Below are 25,321 nucleotides of genomic sequence, written 5' to 3' on the forward strand. Positions count from 1 at the left end.
CCCTGCATCTGTCTGCCCAAAATCCATGCAGCCCCTGGATCACTAAGAGAAGTGAGCCTGGAACCTTACGAAGCAGCATACGATTTGCAGCAGATCCACAGGTGAAATCTGCAGAGCCAGCCCTCTGTGCAGTCACAGTACAATGCAGAGAGGGGAGTGTGTACTGATTGTGCTGTACTGCTGTGGCTGGAGGGGTAGGTGGCTACGCGGCCCTGCAGACAGGGAGTCCCTCATTGCAACTAGGACAAGGGCTGGGAACCAGTATCAGCAGGGATCCCTAGCCCCACTCCCTTTTCCAAATTTCTGCTTCATACCCACCAATCCTTCTGGCCAGGAGGATGGAGGAGAATGTGTGGAGCTGTTGGATTTTTCCATTACTTCATTCCTTCAGCACAGCAGGAGTGGAGCATTCATGCCTCTAATTGTAAGAGGGTGGGAAGGCAGAAAGAACTACTGTTTACTTAGGTCTGCAGTAGCATCTGCAGTTCCTGGGCCAGCCCAAACAAGCAATACAATACAAATGCTATTCCCTGCACTGCATGGACATTCTCACGCGTGTACATGGTGATCCCAGCTCCCCTGGAAGTAGCAGGGTTTGCCAGATAAACTGGTTGACAAATGAACTTGGATTGGATTCTGCCTCCTTTGGGATCAGTGGGAGTTTTGCCAATCACATCAGTGTAAGAAGGCTGGAGCATGGCAGTTAGAGAGGAGTAAAACAAACCCAAACTAAGCACTTGCTAGGATCTCTTTTTCCAAGAGCATTGTGATTAAAGATGAACTCCCATGTTGCTTAGTCTGAGGTTGGTCCTGTTGCCACGTTATATCAGACACCATTTAAAATTTATATTTGGAGAGAGAGAAAAAAAGCCAAGAGGATCTCATTCAGATTCTAAAATACATGATCTATGAAACTATAATATTTTGCACTTCTGTAGCATCCTCCATCTGAGGAACTCAAGCTATGCGAAATGAGAACTCACACCCCCTCTGGCCAGAAAACCTTGGATAGCCCCCATTTTACAAATGTGCAAAACTAAGGCATAGAGAGGTCCTGTGACTTTAGGCCACGCAGGTAGTGTTGAGAATTAAATGCAGATCTTGACCCAACCCTGTGCTTTGAAGTCCCAAAGAGCGTCTGTGACAGTTCCTAGAGTTTTGTTGCCTACAAAGATTAGGGAGTCTTGCTAAAAGTCTGATTTTGGCCTGAGGGACGTTTGTACTGTACGGACGGGACTGATCCTCTACGGGCCCAGAAAGACTATTGCTGACTCTCTCATGGGACCCAAGTGGGAGACCCCGGGGTAGGACTAGAGGTGAGCTATGGGAATTGGCTTGAAAAAGTCAAATAGGAAAACTCTGGCTAGAGGGAGCTTTCAGGGATGCTCAATATTCAGCCAAGGAGAGAATTATCTGAGAAACCAAGACTGATCAGCTGTTAGAGTGCTCAGTGGTAGTCCAAGATTTTGGGATATCTATTATCTGCTTATCAGAGGGGTAGCCACGTTAGTAGGGAGCCTGGACACACAATAGCAGATTTCAAGGTAGCCATCCTGCAGCAAAAAAACTTCAGGACCAGACTCCAAAGAGAAACTGCTGAACTTCAGTTCATTTGCAAATTTGACACCATCAGCTCAGGCTTAAAGACTGTGAATGGCTAGCCAACTACAAAAGCAGCTTCTCCTCCCTTGGTGTTCACACCTCAGCTGCTAGAAGAGGGCCTCATCCTCCCTGATTAAACTAACCTCGTTATCTCTAGACTGATTCTTGCTTGCATATTTATACCTGCCTCTGGAAATTTCCACCACATGCATCTGATGAAGTGGATATTCACCCACGAAAGCTCATGCTCCAATACTTCTGTTAGTCTATAAGGTACCACAGGACTCTTTGTTGCTTTTTATTATCTGCTTGTATCTCTTGCCAAAAATCCATATTTATATACATTCTTGCTAAGCCTGTTTACAGGTTACATCCTGTTTTTGTAAGTTTCTCTGCTGTGGGCATGTATTAAAGTTCTGTTTCTGTTAAGCTCTGCGCTGAACAAGAGTCAGTAGGGGAGCCTGAACCGAAGCCCAGCCTCTTTCTACTTCAATGCATTATTGTGTCGTATGAGCACATTTCATGCCTGTGAGCATCCGTCTCGCTCAAGCTGGAACCTAGGCTCCCAGTCCCTCCTCGCTCGCAGAGTTTCAGAGCCCGAGCTCCAGCCTGAGCAGGACCGTCTACACTGCTGTTTTTAGTTCCATAGCACAAGCTCAATTCAGTTGATCTGGGCTGTGAGACTTGCCGCTGTAAGATTTTGGAGGGTTTGTTATTTTTGCTATGTAGACATACTTAGTCCCCATGGCTCAAGCAGAAAACTTAACTTGTTATCACCAGTAAAGCTATCTGTGCATTATACATTTTCATTCTAGAAAGGCTGAACAACAAACAACAACAAAACATGAAAGGCTGAAATTCCCATGTCAAGTTACATATAATTTGCTATTGCTTGTAAAACCACCACCTTCTCTCTCCATTCTGATTATTTCTAGCATTACAGTAGCTCATAAAGGCCCAAGCTAACACAGGGGACCCATTGTGCTAGGTTTTGCATGTTCACATAGGAAGATGGACCTTGCCCCAAAGAGCTTACAATCTCCTTAGACAGGACCAAGTCTGATGGTGACCTAAGGCATAAGAAATTAAGTGACTCGCCTAAGGTCACATGGGAAGTCTGTGGCAAAACCAGGTATTGAATCCAGATCTTCTGACCCTCATTCAGTGACCACTCTTCCTCTCAACAGTAATCCGTGATCTGGAGTAAATGTGCTCTGGGTGTGCAGCACGGCACTTGTTCATTATTTTTACCTCCCTCATTTATCCTAAAAAAAAAAATATCATTGAGCATGGGGGCTTTTCATTATGTTTGTAGAACTTGTTTCACAGAACTGTTTTCTTATTGCCTGTGAGTGTTCCAGACTTGAATCAGCGTGTTGTCTGTATTAATCTTTAACTAGCCTACACACCAAATGGGCTGATCAGACAGCTTTGAGAGGAAAGAGGACAGAAAATACAGCCATAAGGCAAGAAAAGCATGTAGGAGTTTAGTTTACAAAGCAGTCAAGCAGACCCAGGGGCTATAAATCACGATTAAGTTAACATGCCTTGGTTTAGAAGGACCCAAGCATTAAATAAAATAAAATTAAATCCTTTATGATTTGAACATAAGAAAAATCTGCTGGCTGGTGTGACAGCAGAACATTTTCCTGGGTGGGTCATTTGTTATATCTGTTTTGTTAAGGACCCAGTGGTTTGATTAACATCTCTGAGTAAGAAATGTTCCCACCAGGAAGCTGTTTGATCTCAAATCCTCTTTGCTTTTAGGAAACATATAAAGTTGAGTCCTTTGCCATCAGGTTTCTGAAGCATTTCAGCTGGGTTTTGATTCAGATTGTAGGGAAGATGTGTGACCCCTGGGAGTTCTGGTTTTATACTGCATTGACCAGACTCCATGAGTAGCCGGGGATGCACTGGTTTGGCATTAATGGTGACCTTCAGAAATCAAGAGAAAGTGCCATGTGGTATTTCTTAAGCAGAAGGATGAGAGTGCATCATTTGGGGCTGATTCTGCCCAGATAGAATGATGGCCTTGCTACACTGTCAACCCACAAATAGATTTCTGCAGCATATAAAATGGAGTAAAAATTAAAATCATAGAATACCAGGCATAGAGGACCCTCAGGAGGTCATCTAGTCCAACCCCCTGCTCAAAGCAGAACCAATCCCCAGACAGATTTTTACCCCAGTTCCCTAAGTGGCTCTCTCAAGCATTGAACTCACAACCTTGGGTTTAGCAGCCCAAGGCTCAATCCACAGAGCTATCCCTGGCCCCATGTAAGCTTTAGCTATGTTGATCAGTTGTAACTGAACTGAGAATTCCCTCATTTTTTTCCTCCTTAGTGCCATAGTAATGGTTTTATAGCAGGTTCTTTGTTCATGTGCAGTAGCTGCCAATGGTGGCACTATGTCGCTGCTTAACAGCATGGACAGTCCAGGCCAAATTCTGCCTGAGTGCCAAAGCCATGGAGGTGGGAATGGAGAGGAGCTCCAATGCAATGGTTCCCTTAGTCATTCTTCCTGGGCAGAGTAGATGTAGGTTAAATATCCTGGTATCTTCTGAGCAAGAGGCTTTTTTCCTTCATCTCCTGCCCTCTTCTGGGACTGGAGCTGTGAGCAACATGATATGCATAGCTCCTCACCCCACCGTTACAAAGCAATAATGTGCACTGCCAGCCAGTGCAGCTGTGACCTTGAGGGGCGTGGGGGTCTGGGCTATGACCGCCAGGGCCGGCTTTATTAACTGTGGGGCCTGATTCGAATACCTGGCAGAAGTCCGGGGCTTCAGCAGCACTTACGCAGCGCTGAAGGACCCCCAGCCGCCAAAATGCCGCCGAAGCCCCGGACCGCCACCTGGTAAGTAAATTAAAAAGGTACCTAAGGCACGGGTCCCAGGGCCTGCTCCAGGCACCAGCTGAGCAAGCTCGTGCTTGGGGCGGCAGATTCTAAAGAGCAGCATTCCCTCACATCCCTATTTTTTTTTTTGCTTTGCCACTTCAGCCGCCCCGCAGGTTTTTTCTTTTTTTGATTTGCCACACCGGCTGCCCTGTAGGGGGCGGCGGCGTGGAGGAGGAGAGCACCCTGCTTAATTCTTAATGAATCTTCATTTCCTCTCCTTAATTTCTATTCTCTCATCCCCATCACTACTGGCCTTTTTATATGGTAGCCAGAATTTTCACTTATTACTCCTATGCCCTGCAACTATGAGGCTTGCATGATGTGGCTCTTACTAGGAAAATGAATGGAATAAAGTATGTTTATACACCTCTGCTGGTATTGGTATCTTGAACTTTCCCACAATATATTCTCCAGCTGTCTTTGTGCCATTTTATAGCCCTTTGTGCAACTTCCTTCCTTATGTTTAATATTGCATAAGTCCTCACTATTTAAGGATTTTTTTTTTGCTGTCTCGTATGCCTTATTCCTCTCCTTAATTACCATTTCACATTCCTTGCTTCACTGTGGGCCACTTTTCCTATACAAGTAGAGTCGGTATCCTCGGAATAGCTATACTGGCTCTCTTTATGATTCCCTTAGTAACATTACTATAGAATTCCTCAATATCTCAATTTATACATTGCTCATTCTTCACTTTTGGTTCTAAAAGTGTTTCCAATTTGGGCTTTTTGTTTAAGCTTTCAAGTAGGGATATTGTTCTTGCCTTTGGTATTTCCTTCTCCTTGAAATGTACTTAACAGCGGGAAGTGGTCACTATCCATTTCCTCCTCTCTGTAAAATTTCCCAGCTACATTTACTTGCTATGGTGCTAGAAGCAAAATTTCCAGATCCAGGCATGAGACGCTTCCATCATCTGTACTGAGCCTGGTAAGTGCTCCATCATTTAATATTGATCAATTATTCTTTTTAAATAATAGCTCTAAACATTTTCCATTTTTCTTAGTTCCCCACTACCACCACAGACAATAAATGGGCATGTGACATCTGCAATTCTTTCAGGTCCACAGCCTCTTGTTTCCTGCCTAGATTATAAAACACTACAAGCTCTTAGAGACATAGGATTGTTTTATATTGGTATCAATAGCATTATCCTGGATATTTAGCTTTTTAACAGCTACTTCAAGGTAGTTCAGTTTCTTTTTAATGAAGGCTCAAACAGAGAAATAGGAAAGGGTGGGGCTACCATGTCTATCTATGCCATATCCCAGGATTTTATAGCTTAGTTTTTCTATTAGCCAAGTCTCTTGCATACATATTATATCAGGCTTTGTTTTCACATCAATAATCTTTCTTCAATTCCTGCCCATGTGCTATTAGGCTCTGGGCATTCCAGCCAAAAATAGTCACCATCATTCTTTCAAACCTTCAATATTTCCTTCCCTCAGGAAAGTTTGAAGGTATTCCACTAATAGGTTGCTAGCCTGTAGGTACTTTACAGCAACTGTACCTGTACATCTCAAACAAGCAAGAATGTATTATTTCAGTCAGTCTCTGTAAGTAGCACGTCATCTCCTTTTACCACAGTGTCACTTGTTACTTCCTTCCCATTCGTTTGTTCCTGGTTGTTCCCTTTCCCCATATCAAGTTTACCTTAAAAAAAAAAACACAAACCACCCACTGGGGAAAAAGTATCTCCTGGCAGCTTCTGCATAGGAGAAGTTAGTAATTTTGTATAGATAGATATCACCATCATCTGGCTTGCTTTGCCTCAGTGCCTCCTCTTGAGCTGTGTTTTTCTCCACAGTTGTAACTTTTTTGTTCTGTCCTTTCCTCACAAGAATTGTATGAACATTCATCTCCACAATTACTGCACTGTATTTTTCCTTCAACATTATTTGCTATGTGACCAAATCATCAGCACCCATAGTCTGTGTTCTTTCTCCTGTGAGATGCTGTCAGCCTGAAATCACTCTATCCGGTAACAGTCTTCCCTGAAATGTGTCCAGCACAGCTGTAGAGGGCTTGCTAACACCTCTTCTGCTAATTAGCCTCTTTGCAGTTAGTTTTGTCTTCATCTGTTGCTTGCTTTATTTCCTCCTCTGCCATTTCAGTTAGCACACCATGCACTGCCCCTGTTTCTGTGAGGAATTTGGGTAGCTGACATTTTTATCTTATCTAGCACCCTTGTCTGAAGGAGTTTCCCTACTTGCTAGTGGATTGTAAGAAATGAAGAACAAGTCTCCACCAGGCAGTTTCTTAGCTCTTAATGTATCTCCAGCCTTCCCCCCAATCCACTCTGCAATCCTCAGCAGTTTATATCCCCTATCTTCAGGTCCTTAGCTAGGATTTTACTATCATGTAAGTTTTCACCATTTCCCTTTCTTGCTCTCCTATTTGCTGCTCCTTCTTCTGGTTACAGAGAATCTACCCTTTTCTTTTCCCCTGTTTGCATCTAGTCTTCCTCAGTGTTTTCCCTAGCCTTGTTGTCTAGTCTGGTTTCAGTATCATTTGTTATTTCTTCCATCTCACTCCACTTAGCCAAAGCCTTAACCAGCTAGCTAGCCCTTCTCTCACCACATCCATCTCCTGTTCCAGACATCCTGTCTTTATAGCCATCACCCAGCTCCTTCCGCAGCTGAGCTTCATCCTTAACTAAGCCTGGCCCATCCTTCAAGTGCAGCCAGTTGGGTTAATTGACGTCTCAGACCCACATTAACCTTTTCAGAGCCAGGATGGGTTATAAACCCCATCACAAGTGTATATTCAATGTTGTTTCAATTTTCAAAGGATAAATAAACTCCCTCCGTGCTTTTGGTTGAAACTTTGACCTTGCTGTATATCTGATCTTCCAAAAATGCAAGGAGCTAAAAGGACTTTGAAGGAATGAGACTTAGTTTGCTGACATCATCAGCATAGCTACCACATTTCATGCAGCTCAATGCACTACATTTTATGTAAGTTATTTTGAGTCAATTTGCATATTTACATATAATTTGAATTTGACCACAAATGTCAGCTTCTTGACGCTATACCCTTCCTCAAGCAATGGCAGGGACATGGACCTGCACAAAATTTGTCATCTCTGAGGATCGAGGGGTGCTGTGATAGGTGGGAGGAGCTCTAGAAGGTGTCGGGGATTGCCCAGGTCAGGTGGGTGGGTGCTAGGGTCAATGGGTACTGGATGTGCTGGTTGCTGCATTGTCTGGGGTAACTGAGGGGTTGGGTGCTGTCGGGGTGACACGGGTAGGTGCATAGCTGATACGGTGTCTGTACTGGGGGGTTAGGTCTGGGATCAGGGTGCTGTTGGGCCTGGGTGAGTGCTGGAGTAGGTGGGTAGGTGTTGTCTGGCAGGGAAAGGGGTCTGGCTGGGGTTGTAGGCAATGGCTGGGTTGCTGGGAGCAGGGATTGGGGTTTTTCTGGAAGAAAAAGGACTCTAGCCGGGGCAGAGATTGTGAGCTCCTGAGGAACACCCTCCCCCCACCACACTCACACCTTTCTGTAGCCACCTCTTGCAGCTGCTACCTGTGCCCTGCTTGGATCTAGCAGAGGGAGCAGCCACAGTGGGGAAGGCAGGCACGTAACTTGGCTATCTGTAGACAAGCTCCACAATGACTGTTAGTGGCATCAGAGGAAGTTACAGGTGAGATTCAGGCTGTGTGGCAAACAGGTGTGACAGTGCTGTCAAATGTGTGAGGCACAGGACACTTGTCACACTGTGGCATCACTATCCCCCAGGGTCCCTGCTGAGCCTGCTCTTGCTGCCTTTAGTTTGCCTGGTCCCTAGGGGAGCGGGAGAGACGACCCTGGGCTGGGTCCTCTCTGCCCCTTGCTGCAGTGCTTGCTGAAGCTGCTTCTGCTCCTGCCAACTAGAGTTTCTCTGCACCTGGGGAGAAATTTCCAAACAGGAAATCCCATCTTCCCCAAGCTACTGGCTCTGGGGGCAGGGCACCTGCAGTGCCCCTGGAGGAGGGATGAAGGCAAGCCCTCAAGTCCGGGAGGGATGGAGGGGGAAATAGGGGACCATGCTGTCACGGAGTCCCTGGGCGATGCTCTGGAACTGCTTCCCACAAAGCCAGTCTGGACTTTGGGGAGCCTCTCTCCCTCGGAGCAGACTGTCTTCAGGGCAAGAAGCTTACACGGCTTCACCTCCTGGGTCTCTACTAGGAGCATTCAGCATGTGCCCCTCCGTGCGCCTCCCACAGCGAGTCCGCCCAGGCTGGATCCTGGGGAAGCCACCGGGTCCTGCACCCCCACTTCGCAGTCAGACATGACTCTTAGCCAGCCAGTAAAACAGAGGTTTATTTAGATGACAGGAACACAGTCCAAAACAGGTCTTGCCGGTACAGACAACAGGACCCCCTTTAGTTAGGTCCATCTGGGGCCCCAGGGAGGCCACAGCCTCGTTGAGAAGCCCGAGCCCCATCGGGCGTCCCTCTCCGTTTTCCAGCCAGCTTCCAAACTGAAAAACTCCCCCCAGCCTCTCACTCAGCCTTTGTTCAGTTTCCCGGGCAAAGGTGTCACCTGGCCTCTAACCCCTTCCTGGGTTCTCACGTTACATGCTCAGGTATCCTCCCTCAAGGCCAGTCTCCCATCCCCCAATGCAGACTGTCCTGCCAGGCCAACACTCCCCACTCAGCATTCAAAGACCACGTTAAGAACAGTCTCAGGTCGTCACACCTGCATTCTGATGATGGTACACTGGACAGAAAAGAACCCTCCTCCCAGGGCTCTGCAGGTTCTCCAGGGCTGGGAGGAGCACATAGGAGTTGTCATACTGGGTCAGAGCCTGGCACCAGCTGCTTTAGAGGAAGCTGCAAGAAACCCTTCTGAGGGCAGTGAGGCTATAACCAGCCATCACAACCGACCCCCATTAGTTAACGGGTGGCTTAAGACCTCAGGGAAGTAGTAAAATCTTACTTTTTCCCGCTAAGGTCAGCGGATATGAGCCTGACCACTCACGGGGAGTAAGGAAGTGCCTTTGCGACAGTTGCTTTTCAGAGCAGAATTGCCCTTTTCCTCAGCCAAAACAAACAGCAAGCCTAACATTCTGCATAGTCCTGGGCCAAGCGGAGCGATTATTGGCAGCAAACGTGCTCTCGTTGCAGAATGGGCCCATGATTATGTGGTTTAATGATTTCTGTCAAGGGCCGCTGCAGTTAAACCATCCATGGAAAATTAAATTGAATAATTGTTTCAAAACACAATGTGTTTCACTGTCGTCTCAGAAGAAGGAACTCTAAGGTCTTTATGGGGGCATAGGTCTTACAGCTCTTATAAACAGAGACACTGTTGTTTATTTCGAGTGTTTCCTTTTAACTAATGTGTCTCCCGTTTTATAATTTATACTCAATCACTTTGGAGCAGAGATTCAGAAGGGCTCAGGGCCACCTTTCCAAGTGCGCAGCACCCACCGTCAGGGCCAGATTTTCCAAAGATCTCAACTCCCATTTAGGCACTTAAATAAGAGCCAGATTCCGGAAATGCTCAGCAGCTCCCATTGCAACATGTATGGCCTCCAAGGCCAGGTCTCCACTAGAAACTTGACAGTGTAGTAATGTCGGTTAGGGTGGGATTTTTTTAACATAATTTCTACACCAGCAAAAGCCCCAGCATAGATGCAGTTATACCATCAAAAAAGCCCTTTTCCCAGTACAGCTAATTTCAATCAGGGAACCGGTCTAAGTAATACTGATGAAAGCACGCTTACCATTATAAGCTACATCTCCACTAGGAGGTGTGTAGCTATACCAGAAACCCCTTTCCAACGTAGACAAGGCCTTCTTTTGATTCCTAAATAGGAGCTGAGCAATTCCGAAAGTCTGGTCCTGACTGTAGGGGCTGGGCACTTTTGAAAATCTAGCCCTAAAACAGCTCTGGATCAAGTTAACTGTTCCTGGCCTTGTTTGGCCCTAAAAGTTCAAAGGTAAGAGTGAGTCACTAGGAGGACAAATGAGTTGGAGGACTGAGCTGGGAGAGCCGGCGGGGAACAATGCCGCACGTGTATTCCCTCTGCATGCGTGGGAGCTCTGGAAGAGATTGTGCTTCTGCGAGGTACAGTGCTTCTGCACTGTAGCCTCCCGAATCCATGTCTGTGGTCACAATCGACAAGCAGGCATTAAGGTCCTGATCCAAAACTCTTTGAAATCAAGGGAGTTGTTCCATTTGTGACACAGAGGCCCACTGGTTCACTGGTCTGTGTCAGCAACTCTTGCCAGGCCTGACATACTCATTACACATTACACACAGGTGTCGTGACAGTTATTTAAAAGGTGATATGTGCTATACAGTTTGAAATCGGATATCGCACTGGTCTTTTATGTCACTGTGGCATGTTGGTAACAATTCTGTCGGTGACATGATCGATACCCTCTGATAGTATGGCCTGGAGACAGTAAACAGGGAAAGGTGACAAAACAAGTTTCTTCTGTATAAACGGGAAGGAAAATATCGTGGCATATGCACAGTCCTGGAAAGAGGGCTTGGACCTGCTGCCTCCAGGTCAGCCAGTGGCTAACCCCCCAGGCGCTTTGTAAGGGGGGAGGTGTGACCCTAAGAGAATCTGAGTGCCATAGGGCAAGGAACTAACTACTGTCAGGTAATGAGCTGCAGCTGACCTGAGCAAATCCAGTGGACCCCAATTCTCTGTGGTTATAATCTGTATCTAAAAGGTGTCATGTAATACGGCTCTGGAAAACGAATAATTTACTGATCATTAATATTCTTGCATGATGTATGTATGGAGTGTGTATTAAGAGTTATAGATATATGTCGGAATTATGACTAAAATATGTTTAAACCAGGGATGGTAGGGGGAGTTGGTAAACAGGTCTGCCCTAGACAAAGGAATGTGTATTTGCTTCTCTGACCAGCCCAGTCGTCAGGCAGAGACAGTGAAGGTACAGTTACATATCAGGCAAACAAAGCTATCAAATTAACAAGTAGGGTAGGAGACAGCATGGCATGTAGACCCTAGAAGGAGAGAGAAGCTTAGTCTGGGTTTTACCTTTCAAAGAATACACTGCAAAGGTTTACTGGTTTATAAAGGTGGGGAGGCGGTGGGGGCAAACCTCAGGTGATAAGCAATTGAATCAACTGATTGTATACTGCAAAGAGTCCTGTGGCACCTAGCAGACGTATTGGAGCATGAGCTTTCATGGGTGAATACCCACTTCGTCGGATACATGTCATGACATTCACCCACGAAAGCTCATGCTCCAATATGTCTGTTAGTCTATAAGGTGCCACAGAACTCTGCTGCTTTTACAGATCCAGACTAACACGGCTACCCCTCTGATACTTGATTGTATACAATATCACTGTATTACAGAAGTGTATAGACTGAGGTCTTTTCTGAAAGACATACTGGTGATTAATGCTATTGTGAAATGTATGTATTAACACTATATGAAGAAATATGGACACTTAATTATCTTGTGCTTTAAAGTTTGTGGCCAAACAGGTTTCCTCCCAGACAGGAGACAAGGCAGCTATCCACCTATCTTCAATGAGATTAAGCAAGGTGTGACCAAAACCAATGGAAGCCCCATTTACATAGAAATCAGGAAAGGGAGGTGAAGTCCACAGGCAGGGAAGAACAGCATGAGGTCATCCTGCCTCTTGAAACATGGTCATTGAACTTTGGAAGATATAAGCAAAAAGAGAAGCCATCTTTGGCTTCCATCACTAGACAGACAAAAGGGGCCAGAGCTTTTGCAAGCTGAGAAAAGACGGGTCCTTCAACAAATCGGGGGTGGGGGAAGTAAAGTCTCTGTAAACTGAATATATATGAGAAACCTGCTTAGGCAAAGATCTTTCACCTAGGAAGACAAGGAGAGCCAGCACTTTGTACTTCTGTGGAAAGTCCTGACAAGGGAAAGTCAGCCATAGCTGGAAAGAAGAATGACTGGTGAGAGAAACCATCTTGAACAAAACCTGTACTTTGCTAGATTAAGTTTTAGAGGTTTAGGTGTGTGTTTTCACTTTTATTTGCTTGTAACCATCTCTACTTTTATTCCTTTTACTTGTCATCACTTAACCCAGGGCCTATTGCTAATAAATTTATTTTATTTTTTCTACAACGCACAGTCAACCTGTGGAACTCCTTGCCAGAGGATGTTGTGAAGGCCAGGACCATAACAGGGTTCAAAAATAACTAGATAAATTCATGGAGGATAGGTCCATCAATGGCTGTTAGCCAGGATGGGCAGGAATGGTGTCCCTAGCTTCTGTTTGCCAGAAGCTGGGAATGAGCGACAGGGGATGGATCACTTGATGATTACCTGTTCTGTTCATTCCCTCTGGGGCACCTGGCATTGGCCACCCTCAGAAGACAGGATACTGGGTTAGATGGACCTTTGGCCTGACCCAGTAGGGCCATTCTTATCTTCTTATAAACCAGCTCAGTGCTGTGTTTGCAGAGAAGAGTGTATTTACCCTGGATAAGTTAATCAGCTGTGATGTGCTTTTGTCTCTTTAAAGGAACAAACATTATTATTTCTCTGAACTGTCCAGAAGAGAGCTGCACACTGCAGAGACCCACGGTTTGAGGACCATTTCGGACTGGGAATGTGTTGAGGTCACCTTGCTGGTTGTAACCCAGGCTGGTGGAAGCCAGAGTGGGGCTGTAGACAGGCTATTGGGGTTCGAGATGCTGAACCAGGGCTGGCTGCATAGCACACAGACACTCAGGGTGTGACCTGCATGCATGTCTGCTGGCTGCTGCCATTCAGGTTATGAGCCACAGCAGCAGGGCACATCAGGCACCCAGGGTTACAGGGCTGGGGGTGACAACCTCTCACTGGTCTGAATTGTGCCCTGCACCCCGTGACACCATAGACTTTGATGGGTTTTGGATCAAACTCTAAATGGGGTACAGGAGGGATGGGAAGCCTTGAGAGAGATTAACTTATTTCTAGTCCTGAGTGAAAACAACCCCAGTCCAAAGGAGAGAACGGAATATAGTGAAACCCATCGTAAGCCATCACTGAAGGAACTGACGAATCAGCTGCATCACACCCACCCAAGGGGCTCCCTGGAGGTTCCATTCTTACCTGGCTGAGCACTACAAGGCTGGTGTTGGGGAAGTGCTCCTCCTGCCTGAGGGCTCTCTCTGGTGCAGTTCCATCCTGCCTCCCCTCTTGTTACCCATGTCCATGAGGCAGTGGTAGGGCGGGCAGGGCTAGGGAGGAGGCAGGGGTAGCAGTCCCTTCCTCAGTGCACTGATGACACATAGCTTTATGTCTCCATCTCTGCTGCCATGGCAGGACTGACTGATTGCAACACTCAGTGTCTGAGAGATTGGGTCATGGATGAGGACACACTGGCTAGGACTCAAGCCAGACCTGACTGAGGCGAAGCTGCTTGGAGAAAGCAATCGGAGAGATGGTGGGGATAATTTCTGCCTCGTTAATCGAGGATGTCTGGATGCCTTTTGCTGACTGGCTTTGCCATCTGCTGGGGGTCCGGTTACTAGCCTGCGACTAGATTAGGTAACAGTGATGTCAGCCATAGTACTTTAGAAGGTTGCACCCCTTTTTTTCAAATGCAGGCTTTGCAAATGTCATCCCTAATCTAGTCTATATAGGTTCTTACATCATGCTCATCACCATAGTATCTGAGCAGCTATCTAATACCTGGCTCTTATAGAGCACTTTTTATCAGCAGATCTCAAATCACTTTACAAAGGAGCACAGTATCATTATCCCCATTTTACAGATGGCAAATTGAGACATAGAAAGGTGAAGTGACTTGGCCAAGGTCGCCCAGCAGGCCAGTGGCCAAGCCAGGAATAAAACCCCAGGTCTCCCGAATCCCAGTCTAGTGCTCTATCCATGAGACCACACTGCCTCACAGTGCACCCTTGCACTTCTGTCTTTGCAACCTCAAATTTAGATGACTGCAGTGCACTCACATGGGGCTACACTTATATCCGTCTGGAAACTAAAGCTGGTTCAGAATCCAGCAGCCTGTTTGTTCTTTTCATGAACAGATTAGATCTGTGCTCTTCCACTTGCATGGGCTGCATCTTGGTTTCTGGACTGAGCAGCTATTTTGATCCATAAAGCCCTAAGTGGCCTGGGACCTACCTGTCTAAGAGACTGCCTTTCTCCTTGTGACATGCGGCCTCAGCTGCAACCAGCAGAGGCGCTTCAGCCCCAGTTTCTTTGGAATGAGAGATGAAAATAGGGAGGGGGCCAACCTCCGTTAGAGTCCTGGACCTCTGGAACCCTCTTAACCCCTTGGTCCATACCAGCCTGCGTTTGTTAGCCTGGAGGGTGCACCACAAGGACTACAATGTTCATCTTTCCTCCTTTGCCCATACAGAAATTGGTACGGCTGGGTCATACTGGAGTGGGACTCTGGTGAAGATTTGTTCTATATATGCTATTGGAGGGTTCCCAGATGTGATAGTCGGATAATTTCCAGGTTGGTTTGTTTACATATGTTCATAAAAGATTGCCAAGGGACTCCAGAGCATGGGATGGGCACTCTTCTTGCAGAGCAGTAAAAATCCAGGTACATAACTGAGGTGACCCTCTAGTAAATCTGGAGCAGTATTGTACGGTGCACGTTTGGGGCTATGTCGGGAAAGTCTGAAGACAGACGGTTGTCTAATAACAGTGGTCTCTTGCATTGTAGTCAAAGCACCCACCAGTGTAGATACATGTAGACAAAAACTAATTGATATACAATTAATGTCTAGAGGGGGAGATACCTAGAGCAGAAAACAGGAGAGTTGTCGAAGGGCCAGATTCTGCTCTCACACTCATTTACGCTGGTGTAACTCCATCGGTTTCTAAGGTATTACCCCTGATTATTGCCCACCTACATGAGAGTAGAATCAGGCCCAAGAACAACTAAAAGTTATCGCTAACTCTGCTGACCTAAGTGAATGGTTCTTTTTTGTTGTTGTTTTCAAATAGATTCAGGGCAGAGAGGCACAAAGGATAAAAGCAGAATATCTGAGGGTTAGCAACAAGGCCAGCACAGCAGAGGATTGAAAATGGCTGAACACCTGAATAAATCCTGCTTCTTGGTTTTGAGTCTGGAGGAAACCAAAGTGGAGCAGGAGGCGAGAGTGAAATGGGAGCCAATCATGAGAGGAAGGGACTATACAGAACTAGACTGCCATGAGGTGATAGTGTAGGTATATGATAGTAGAGATATAAGATTATTTAATGACTACAGATCTCCTTCAAGACTTGGCAGGATGATGCCTGGCTGGATTCCAAAGGAGCTGGATGAGCAGAGGTAACAGAATCACTCAGGATGGTTGCAATATAAGCTGTTTCTGGCAGCACGTGTAATGCTGTGTCCATGCTCTAGTCTAGCATTTGCTTTATAGTAGACTTCAAATTATTTGCATATTACAATAGCATCTAGAGTCCCCAGAGAAGATCAGTGCCCCACCGTGCTAGGTGTTGTACAAACAGTACATAGCAAGACAATCCTTGCCCCAAATTGCTTAGAATCCAAATAGACAAAGTTTTGGAGAAAGGACGTGTAATCCTCATTGTACTGAAGGGAAACCGAGGCACACAGAGATAAGGTGACTTGCCCAATGTCACAAAGGGAGCCTGTGGCAGACCCAGGAACTGGCCCCAGCTCTCCTGATTCCCTGTTCTGCCCCTTAACTACAAGCCTAGCCTCCCTTCAGAACTCAAGCTTCAGAACTGGCTAGGTCAGTTTGCTCATGCTGTTGGAACTTTAAACTTCTGCATTATCTGACTTTGAGTGAGTTTTAAGGCCACAATTTGAGCCTCATCTTAGCCTGGCCTTCAAGTATGTGCCCACAACACGTAACAAAGTTCACTTTGAGGTTCAGGCAAAGATTTGTGCTGCTGCTTACTTTAGTCTGGCCAGTGCTTCCATCGCTAATAAAAACTCTGCTTTTCCCCCCTGTCTAAGGCTAAAAACGTAATCTGAAAAGCACCTGCCACTCCTGCTTGGCGAGAGCCTATACAGATGTGAACATCAGTGCTGCTATTGTAGGGCCCAATGCAATGCCCAGTGGGAGTCTTCCCATCAGCTTTGGTGGGTACTGGACTGGACAAAACTAGGTGCAATAATGAGTTTTGCCATTGATTTCAATGAAGCAATCTTTCCCTCATGTGTATTTGGGGACACTGCCACAGATAAATGGATGAGCAAGTTTAGCATGTAAGATATTGTTCTGAGGAAAGGATTTAGACTGGGGATGAGAAGCTGGCAGAAATAGAGCTGTGAATTATTGATCTTCCCTCCCAGGGCTGCTCACTGGAGATTTCATTGCCGGTTACATTAATAGCTGCTCTTGGTTTTGAAAAATTGAAATGTTGAAAGAGGTTGTGTTCCTCTGAAGATTCACTGTTTATAATTAAAGAGGAGGCATTGTATGTTTTCAGGACTAGTTTGCTGTTAGATCATCTCACTCCAGGTGGTTTCATTGTATAATCAGATCCAGCCTGAGCACTTAGGGGCAGGCTTGCAAAATTATTTTTGTTCCCCACTCCTGTTCTAAAACGTAACCAGTCCCTGCCCACAGTGATCCCACCATGCTACAGGAGAGCCCTAAGGGTCTGGAGACTCGTTAATAGGTGCTGCTAGTTTGGGATATATCCCAGTCTTAACCATCTCATTGTACATAAAAACTGAGTGGAGATGGAGAAGATCTTTATGTACCCAGCAACCTCCTGCTGCAGAAATGGAGCCCAGCTGCTTATTCCTTTCAGCCCTAGCCATCGCCTCACAATTTCTCTTTTCAAAGATACCTTTACGAGGGCTTGAAGCTCACTATTTAAAAAGTGACAGCTGTGATATCCACAAATTAGGGAAGATGATGGCACAGATTTCAGTAGGGGGCAAAGGCCACTCCTGGTAAAGTGAAAGAGAGTGAATATAGTAATTATTGATTCTGTATATTATAGTACTGCCATAACATCCCAGTCAGGACTGAGCTAGCTGATGCAGAAACATAAGAGGCCATGACAATTTACAGTCCATAACCCTTTTTTGACTAAGAACAGATTTAAGTATTGTGATGTATGGAATCAAAAACATTAGAGCCAACCATTGCTCTTACCTACACTAGTGTAAATTCAGAGTAATTCTATTGAGATTAATGGAGTCACTCTGGATTTGCAGCATATAACAGAGACTAGAATTTAACTCCTATCTTTGCTATCAAATTCTATATGAGGGACTAGGGGAAAGAGAAGTGATTTCCTAGCAACGCCAGCTAGATGGGGTGTGCCCATTAGGCTCCCTACTATGGTCAAACAATCTGAATTATTCATATGCAATGTTACTTCAACTTCCGTTTTTCTTGAGTAGACTTTATGATGCAATAGGCAGGGCCGCCCGGGGGAGGGGAAAGCGCGCAAGTGGGGGAATTTGCCCCAGGCCCCCACAAGAGTTTTTCGGGGCCCCTGGAGCAGGGTCCTTCACTTGCTCCGGGGGCCCTGGAAAACTCTCGTGGGGCCCGGGCCCCTGGAGCATCTTCTATGGCAATTCAGCGACGGGGGGGTCCTTCCGCTCCGGGACCTGCCTTCGAAGTGCCGGGCCTTCGGCGACAATTCGGCAGGGGTGGCGGGGGGCCTCCGCCACAGAAGACCCCAGGCCCCCTGAATCCTCTGGGTGGCCCTGGCTATAGGTTGACCAAAAACACCCTCAGCAAATTGAAGACCAATGCTGGTGCTCTAATGGGGCCTTTGTCATCAGTACACTGGGCTGAAACAATCCATTACCATGACTTGCCGACTCTCATTTGTCATGGCAAACTGAGGCTGATGAGGAGCACAATTACCACAAGCTTGAGCTTGAGACATCTTCCCCCTTGCTCTAAGCCAGGCCCAGCTCAATGAGAGCCTGCTGCAGCAGCGTGCCCAGGACCAAGAACAGAGGGTGCTCAGCACCTTGCAGGATTAAACCCTGACAGAGCAAGCCTTTGAGTGTGGCAATATCCATGAGTGGCTCCCCATTTGCTAATTCCCATTCTCCAGTTAGCAGAGAAGCCTCTCACTGTTACAAGTCACTAGTACCAGGAGTTCAATGCCCGAGAAGAAATCAGACAAGGGCAAATTAAATGAAAATACACTCAGCAAACTTCCTACAAGGGCCAAGGCCTTTGTATTTCACAGCAAGTGTGCTATGAGGCCCTGATTCAGCAAGGTACTGAAGCATGTGTATGACCTTCAGGATGTGTATAGTCCTCATTAACTTAAGTGGATTATTGCTGTGCTGAAAGTTACGATTCATAGAGTTTAAGACGATAAGGGACTGTTAGATCATCTAGTTCAACATTCTGTATATCACAGGCCCTTAAATTTCACCCAGTTACCCTCTATTACACATGGGCTTTAGGACCTCTCTGAATCAGGGCATGAAAGTGGAGCTTTATGTAATGGCTTTGCAAAATGCATCAGCCTTCACAGGGATGGAATTTATGGAGCGTGGCGGTCCTGTATGGCATGTATACCCTCTCACAGCTGCAAAGAGGAGCACAGGTCTACAGCTCCTACACCAGTGCTGCTCTGCTACATCATCTTCTCTGGGATACGAGGCCTGGGGTGGAGCACGGGAACTGAGAGGGGGAGATAAACTGATGAGCTAAGCTGCAGAGACTAAGCTCCCCAGGGGATAAGCCAGAGAAAGGGCAAAGTGAAAGTTGCACAGGGGAGGCCTGTCCTCTGGACTTCGCATTGCATCCTTAGGGTACGTCTTCACTGCAATTAGACACCTGCAGCTGGCCCATCCTCACGGGACTCGGGCTAAGGGGCTGTGTAATTGTGGTGTACTTGTTCCAGTTCGGACTGCAGCCCAAGTTCCGGGACCCTCCCACCTCGCTGGGTCCTAGAGCCCGAACATCTACACTGCAGTTACACGTCCCCTTAGCTTAGCCCCAGCCCCGCAAGCCTGAGTCAACTAGCACAGGCCAGCTGCACATGTCTAATTGCAGTGTAGACCCACCCTTAGTGTTTGTTCACTGTGGTTGTTTGGTATGGTTTGGTATCAGTGGGTGATGACCTCAGTATAGTGATGGAGCTCATATACTTTATAGATATGGCTGATTCATCCTTGCAGACATACCTTACCCTTCGGGCTCAGAAGAATAATTCCAGGGAGGAAATGTTTGCCTTTAGGTGACTCAGCTTGCATTAAGTGTCAGGTATTTAAAAGAAACCTGAGGAAAGTTATCCCTCAAATTCCCCCAAAAGTACTTCACCCGCCTCTCATGTTCTGCAGCAGATACTGACTGAGGTGCCTTTACGGTCTACATTCTCAGGGGCCGATTCTCCGGTGCTCTGCACCTCATGCACACCAGTGCAAAGCAGGAATAAAATGCTAAATGTGCTGAAGTGCAAGTATTTTACACCCACTTTGAACTGGTGTAAATGACTGCACAAGGTCCAGGGCACCAGAGAATCTTATTCTCAGAATACTTTTCAAGAACAGAGCAGAAGCATCACTAGCAAGGATAGTCCATGTCCACGTTTCTTTTGATTTATACTACCAAAACACAACTGCCCTCTGCCTAGGCTGTTCTTCCCATTGCACAGTTTTCTATCCAACCTCGCTGCAGTCTCCTGGAAGAGCAGCCAAAACATGAAAGACAAGATTTGGTTCAAAGCAGAAGTGCCAGTCTGTGCTGTAAATAATGCATGGTAATCTTTCTGTAATGGCTTATTTTGTTTCTTGTAAACAGCGTTATCTTTTTCATTCCGGGCTTTTGTTGTGCCCTCCCCCCAGCCTCAACCCCCATTGAATTAAAACAATGTAAACTGCAGTGTGCTTTTCTCCAAATTCAGCTACTTGCTGAGTGTAATCCATATATAGTAATTATTGACTTCACCTAATTTAACATCACTAACAATGTAAAACTCTATCTGGTGCCTTAGGTACAGTTGTATTATGCTGGGAGTTGGGTGAAACCTTATTAGTGGGACAGCAGCCCTTCATTCATGAAAAGAGTAATTAAGCTCTTTTCTGGAATAGATAGCTGAAACAATAGGAACCATTGCCCAAAACACAGGCCACCCTCCCAGAATAGAGCAGGAGTTGAGTTATGAGGCCTGAGGGGGCTGAATATTGTTTGATGGAGCTGTGTGCATGCGAGAGAGGGAAGAAGCAGAATGCAAAATCATCACAGAAGCACACAAGAGAAAGCCGCAAGGAACCCCCAGAGAGTCAGTCAGAGAAGGACTTTTGGTACATCCTTGGGGAAAAAGCCAAGAGAAAGCTTTTGGGCAGATTGCTAGCTGGAAAGAGGTATGGAACTGTGAGCAAAGAAATTGCCTCCTGTTGTGTAATTTCTACTGTGTTCATAAAAATAGGACTTTGTTAATAAACATGGCTGCATCAAAGAAATACCTGACTCTATCACCAATTTTTCCTCCGAAAACAAACAACCTGCAAACCCCTGAATATTGGCTAAACACTTGGGTCAAAAAGGTAACAGTATGAATTCCATCAGAAATCAGACCAGATCGTTCTTTTTAAATACTGCAGATCTAGCAACCTATGATTGAAAACATACAAATGACACTAAGAAATAGTGCAGTTGTGCATGAATAATTAGCTAATATACATGTTTATACAGCTCTACTTTTTAAAACAAACAGCAAAGGTGGAAGATTTGTAAAGTTAAGAGCCACCATCAGCCCATTAATCTGTTTGCATTGCTAACAGAGGCAGAGAGCCTGCTGAAATGAGATTCCAGACAGACAAAAGTGATTACTTCAGGAGTTCAGACGTGCAGCTGAATATCACAGTTTCATATATAAAAGATCCCCAGAGTGAAAGGAGTAAACAGGTCATCATAAAATCTAACTTGTGGCTCAGTGCATTAATAACTGTATCAAGCGTGCTAATGGTTCAGAAGCAGAGACTAAGTGCTTGAGAAGGCAGCACAGCCTTTTGCAGAAAAGCACAGATGCTAAAAGCCTGGCAGATAATAGGTCTAAAAATAAAATCTAACAAAGACTATACCAAGTGAATTGTATTTATTTGTACAGAGATTGTTTGCAGATCCCCTGGCAATGGATCTACTGTCTCCCATCTTATCCCATTCTCTTACCTTGCCTTAAGCACTTGCTTCAGCTCCAAGACTCAGCACTGTCAGCTGGGGAAGTCTAACAACCCTTTTTCTGCTGATTGTCCACAGGGGTCACTGTTGAGCAACAGGAACTCCTTTTTGCTCTTCCTCCCTGTGCTGACTCACTACTATCCCTTTGCCATAGCAGACACTGAACTAGCAGGATGTCAACTGAACTCCACCCTCCCACCTGTAAGAATGTGGATGGGTGAACAGTGGTGCGTGGATCCACCAAAGTGTCACGGTTGCTGTGCTGGATTACCGGGGAAAGCAATCACAAAAGGGGTGTGAACAAGGCCTAAATGAGTCTGTACAAAGCCTAGTTATCTTTGGTGAACAATTTTTTGGTGTATACACACAGCTCTGCTCAGAAAGCCATATGTAATGCTTGGTGTAAACTGTGCATATGCCTGTTCCTTGCTAACATTTTCCAACTCCATTCCCTGCACTGCATTGCAGCTTCTCCGTTACCATTTTCCATTTAGCACATTCAGGAGTTTAGCTTCCTCCTAACTGAAGAAGCTATATGTGAAATTAGACAGTTGTAAATGGTCCTTGACTCCACCCACAACCTCTTCCACCAATCACAGCCCACATCCTCCTATAACTGCTCCCTAAAATGAAATGCTGGATGATTCCAACCATTTTAGACGGTTTCAGTAATCAAGACTTGAAATGGCAGCTGCCTATTGGATAACAAAAGAAGTAGTGCACTCTTAAATGCCATTCCCTTTTGATGCATTACTATTTTCAGATGCATTCAAAGGTGCAAATAGCAATTGTTGCACTGATATTAAACCTGGGAGTGAAATCTTCCCAAATTTGCAGCAAAGTTGACGCTGTTGGGCTCCAGGGGCAGGAACAAACATGATTTTCATAATGCAACTTCTGGTGCATGCAGGAGTCTGCGAGATGCACTTTTTTCCCAATGGCTGGGAGTATTGGGGAAATAGTGGGAGCACCATGGTAACCCAAGACAGAGTGGGTGAAAGCTCCTTCCTGGAGCTATATTTTTTATGTCAGATGCTGGAAGGGAGGGAAAATATCTATGCTTATTGTGCCTGCGCCACATAATTTGTAATGTTCAGCAAACTGATCCTATAGAGCTGTATTGCTGCCCTCTCCAGAGATTTGGATAGAAAGCTGGCTGGATCATTGGGCTCAACGGGTAGTGATCAACGGCTCCACGTCTAGTTGGCAGCCGGTATCAAGTGGAGTGCCCCAAGGGTCGGTCCTGGGACCGGTTTTGTTCAATATCTTCATTAATGATCTGGAGGATGGTGTGGACTGCACCCCAGCAAGTTAGCAGATGACACTAAACTGGGAGGAGTGGTAGATATGCTGGACGGTAGGGATAGGATACAGAGGGACCTAGACAAATTAGAGGATTGGGCCAAAAGAAACCTGATGAGGTTCAACAAGGGTAAGTGCAGAGTCCTGCACTTAGGATGGAAGAATCCCATTCACTGTTACAGACTAGGGACCGAATGGCTAGGAAGCAGTTCTGCTGAAAAGGACCTAGGGGTTACAGTGGACGAGAAGCTGGATATGAGTCAACAGTGTGCCCTTGTTGCCAAGAAGGTTAACAGCATTTTGGGCTGTATAAGTAGGGGCATTGCCAGCAGATCGAGGGACGTGATCATTCCTCTCTATTCGACATTGGTGAGGCCACATCTGGAGTACTGTGTCCAGTTTTGGGCCCCACACTACAAGAAGGATGTGGAAAAACTGGAAAGAATCCAGCGGAGGGCAACAAAAATGATTGGGGGCTGGAGCACATGACTTATGAGGAGAGGCTGAGGGAACTGGGATTGTTTAGTCTGCCAAAGAGAAGAATGAGGGGGGATTTGATAGCTGCTTTCAACTAAGTGAAAGGGGGTTCCAAAGAGAATGGATCTAGCCTGTTCTCAGTGGTACCTGATGACAGAACAAGGAGTAATGGTCTCAAGTTGCAGTGGGGGAGGTTTAGGTTGGATATTAGGAAAAACTTTTTCACTCGGAGAGTGGTGAAGCACTGGAATGGGTTACCTAGGGTGGTGGTGGAATCTCCTTCCTTAGAGGTTTTTAAGGTCAGGCTTGACAAAGCCCTGGCTGGGATGATTTAGTTGGGAATTGGTCCTGCTTTGAGCAGGGGGTTGGACTAGATGACCTCCTGAGGTCCCTTCCAACCTTGATATTCTATGATTCTATGATTCTCCTCTGAGTTTTACAGAGAAAGGAAAGATGGCCTAGTAGTTAGGGTGCTAGCTGGAGACTTGGGTTCATAGTCCCTGCTCCACCAAAGGCTTCTTTTGTGAACTTGGGCAAGACACTTAAGGCCTGATTTCCAAAGGTATTTAGATTCCTAAAGATACAGATAGGCAGGTGTCTACTGAAATGTACAAAGGTGCATTACTCTTTTATTGCACTGTAGATGTACCCATTGCCTCCGTCCCCCATCTGGAAGATATGGGTAATAGCACTGCCCTACCTGCTAGATACAGTAAAGATTGCGAGATGCTCAGATACAGTGGTAATGGGGACCATCTAAGTACCATAGTTATAGCCTATCTATTCCCTCCGCTGTCTCTAAAATTCTTTAAAGCTCTCTCCTCCCAAGCTACATTTTTCCTACCACTTGTAGTACCTTTCTAAATGTGACTGCCAGCAAACTGTTCCCTCATTTTCATCTGAAGAGCAATCCTGGCTCATTTGTTGCCATGCTTCCATATTTCTTCCACTAATTAACTTTCAATAGATTTTTTTCAAATGTGATTCATTAGTGCTAAGCCTGCGCTTCCCATTGGAAAATAGTTGGATTCACATAGATAAGATTATCCCTGAAGAGCAGGAGCATGTGTCTTCTTAAGTTCTTTTCCTCATCACTTACTGCAGAAAGGGGCCTGTCTCTCAAGATAACCAGTGCCTTTAACTTTCAGGGTGATCAGTGCTGGTGTTCCCATTGAAATTAATGGCAAAGTTGCCACAGATTTCAATGGAGAGTATGGACAAGCACAGAAAACTCCAATAGTATTGACTGAGTGGATAGGGCACCGACCTAGCAGTTTTGACGTAGGTTCTGTTCCTGACTGGGCCATTGACATGCTGCATAACTTAGGACATGTCACTTTACCCTTCTGTTTCCCCTCCCACCCTTCAGTCTACTTAGATCTTATGCTCCTCAGGACAGGGACTGTATCTTACTATGTATTTGTACAGTACCAAGCACAAAGGGGTTCCTATATCAGTTGGAGCCTCTAGGTGCTACCACTTGCACACATACAGAACGGGAAATGCCTGCCTAGGAAGGAGTACTGCAGAAAGGGATCTGGGGGTCATAGTAGATCATAATCTAAATATAAGTCAAAAGTGAAACACTTGCAAAAAAAGCAAACATCATTTTGGGATGTATTAGCAGGAGTGTTGTAAGCAAGACATAAGAAGTAATTCTTCCGTACTACTCCATGCTGATTAGGCCTCAACTGGAGTATTGTGTCCAGTTCTGGGCACCACATTTCACAAAAGAAAGTCTGGAGAAGAGCCACAAAAATGATTAAAGTTCTAGAAAATATGACCTATGAGGGAAGATTGAAAAAATGGGGTTTGTTTAATCTGGACAAGAGAAGACTGAGCGGGGACATGATAACAGTTTTCAACCTCATAAAAACTTTTTACAAGGAGGAGGGAGAAAAATTGTTCTCCTTAACCTCTGAGGATAGGATAAGAAGCAATGGGCTTAAATTGCAGCAAGGGCAGTTTAGGTTGGACGTT

General features: G+C 45.7%; 2 long non-coding RNA genes across 2 annotated transcripts in view; one reads left to right on the forward strand and one right to left on the reverse strand.

Moving 5' to 3' along the window:
- Positions 1–1,902: 1,902 nt before the first annotated feature.
- Positions 1,903–7,109, reverse strand: LOC120406768. Its single transcript, XR_005599569.1, has 3 exons — positions 6,248–7,109; positions 6,008–6,150; positions 1,903–2,867 (listed from the first exon to the last, which is right to left on the reverse strand). It is a non-coding gene; the product is annotated as an uncharacterized LOC120406768 (long non-coding RNA).
- Positions 5,353–25,321, forward strand: part of LOC120406770 — a 40,719-nt gene continuing 20,750 nt past the window's right edge. The window contains exon 1 of the long non-coding RNA XR_005599571.1: positions 5,353–5,427. This is a non-coding gene — a long non-coding RNA (uncharacterized LOC120406770). The remainder of the gene's footprint in view (positions 5,428–25,321) is intronic.

This window comes from Mauremys reevesii, linkage group 5 (genome assembly GCF_016161935.1).
Source record: "Mauremys reevesii isolate NIE-2019 linkage group 5, ASM1616193v1, whole genome shotgun sequence".
Taxonomy (NCBI): Eukaryota; Metazoa; Chordata; order Testudines; family Geoemydidae; genus Mauremys; species Mauremys reevesii.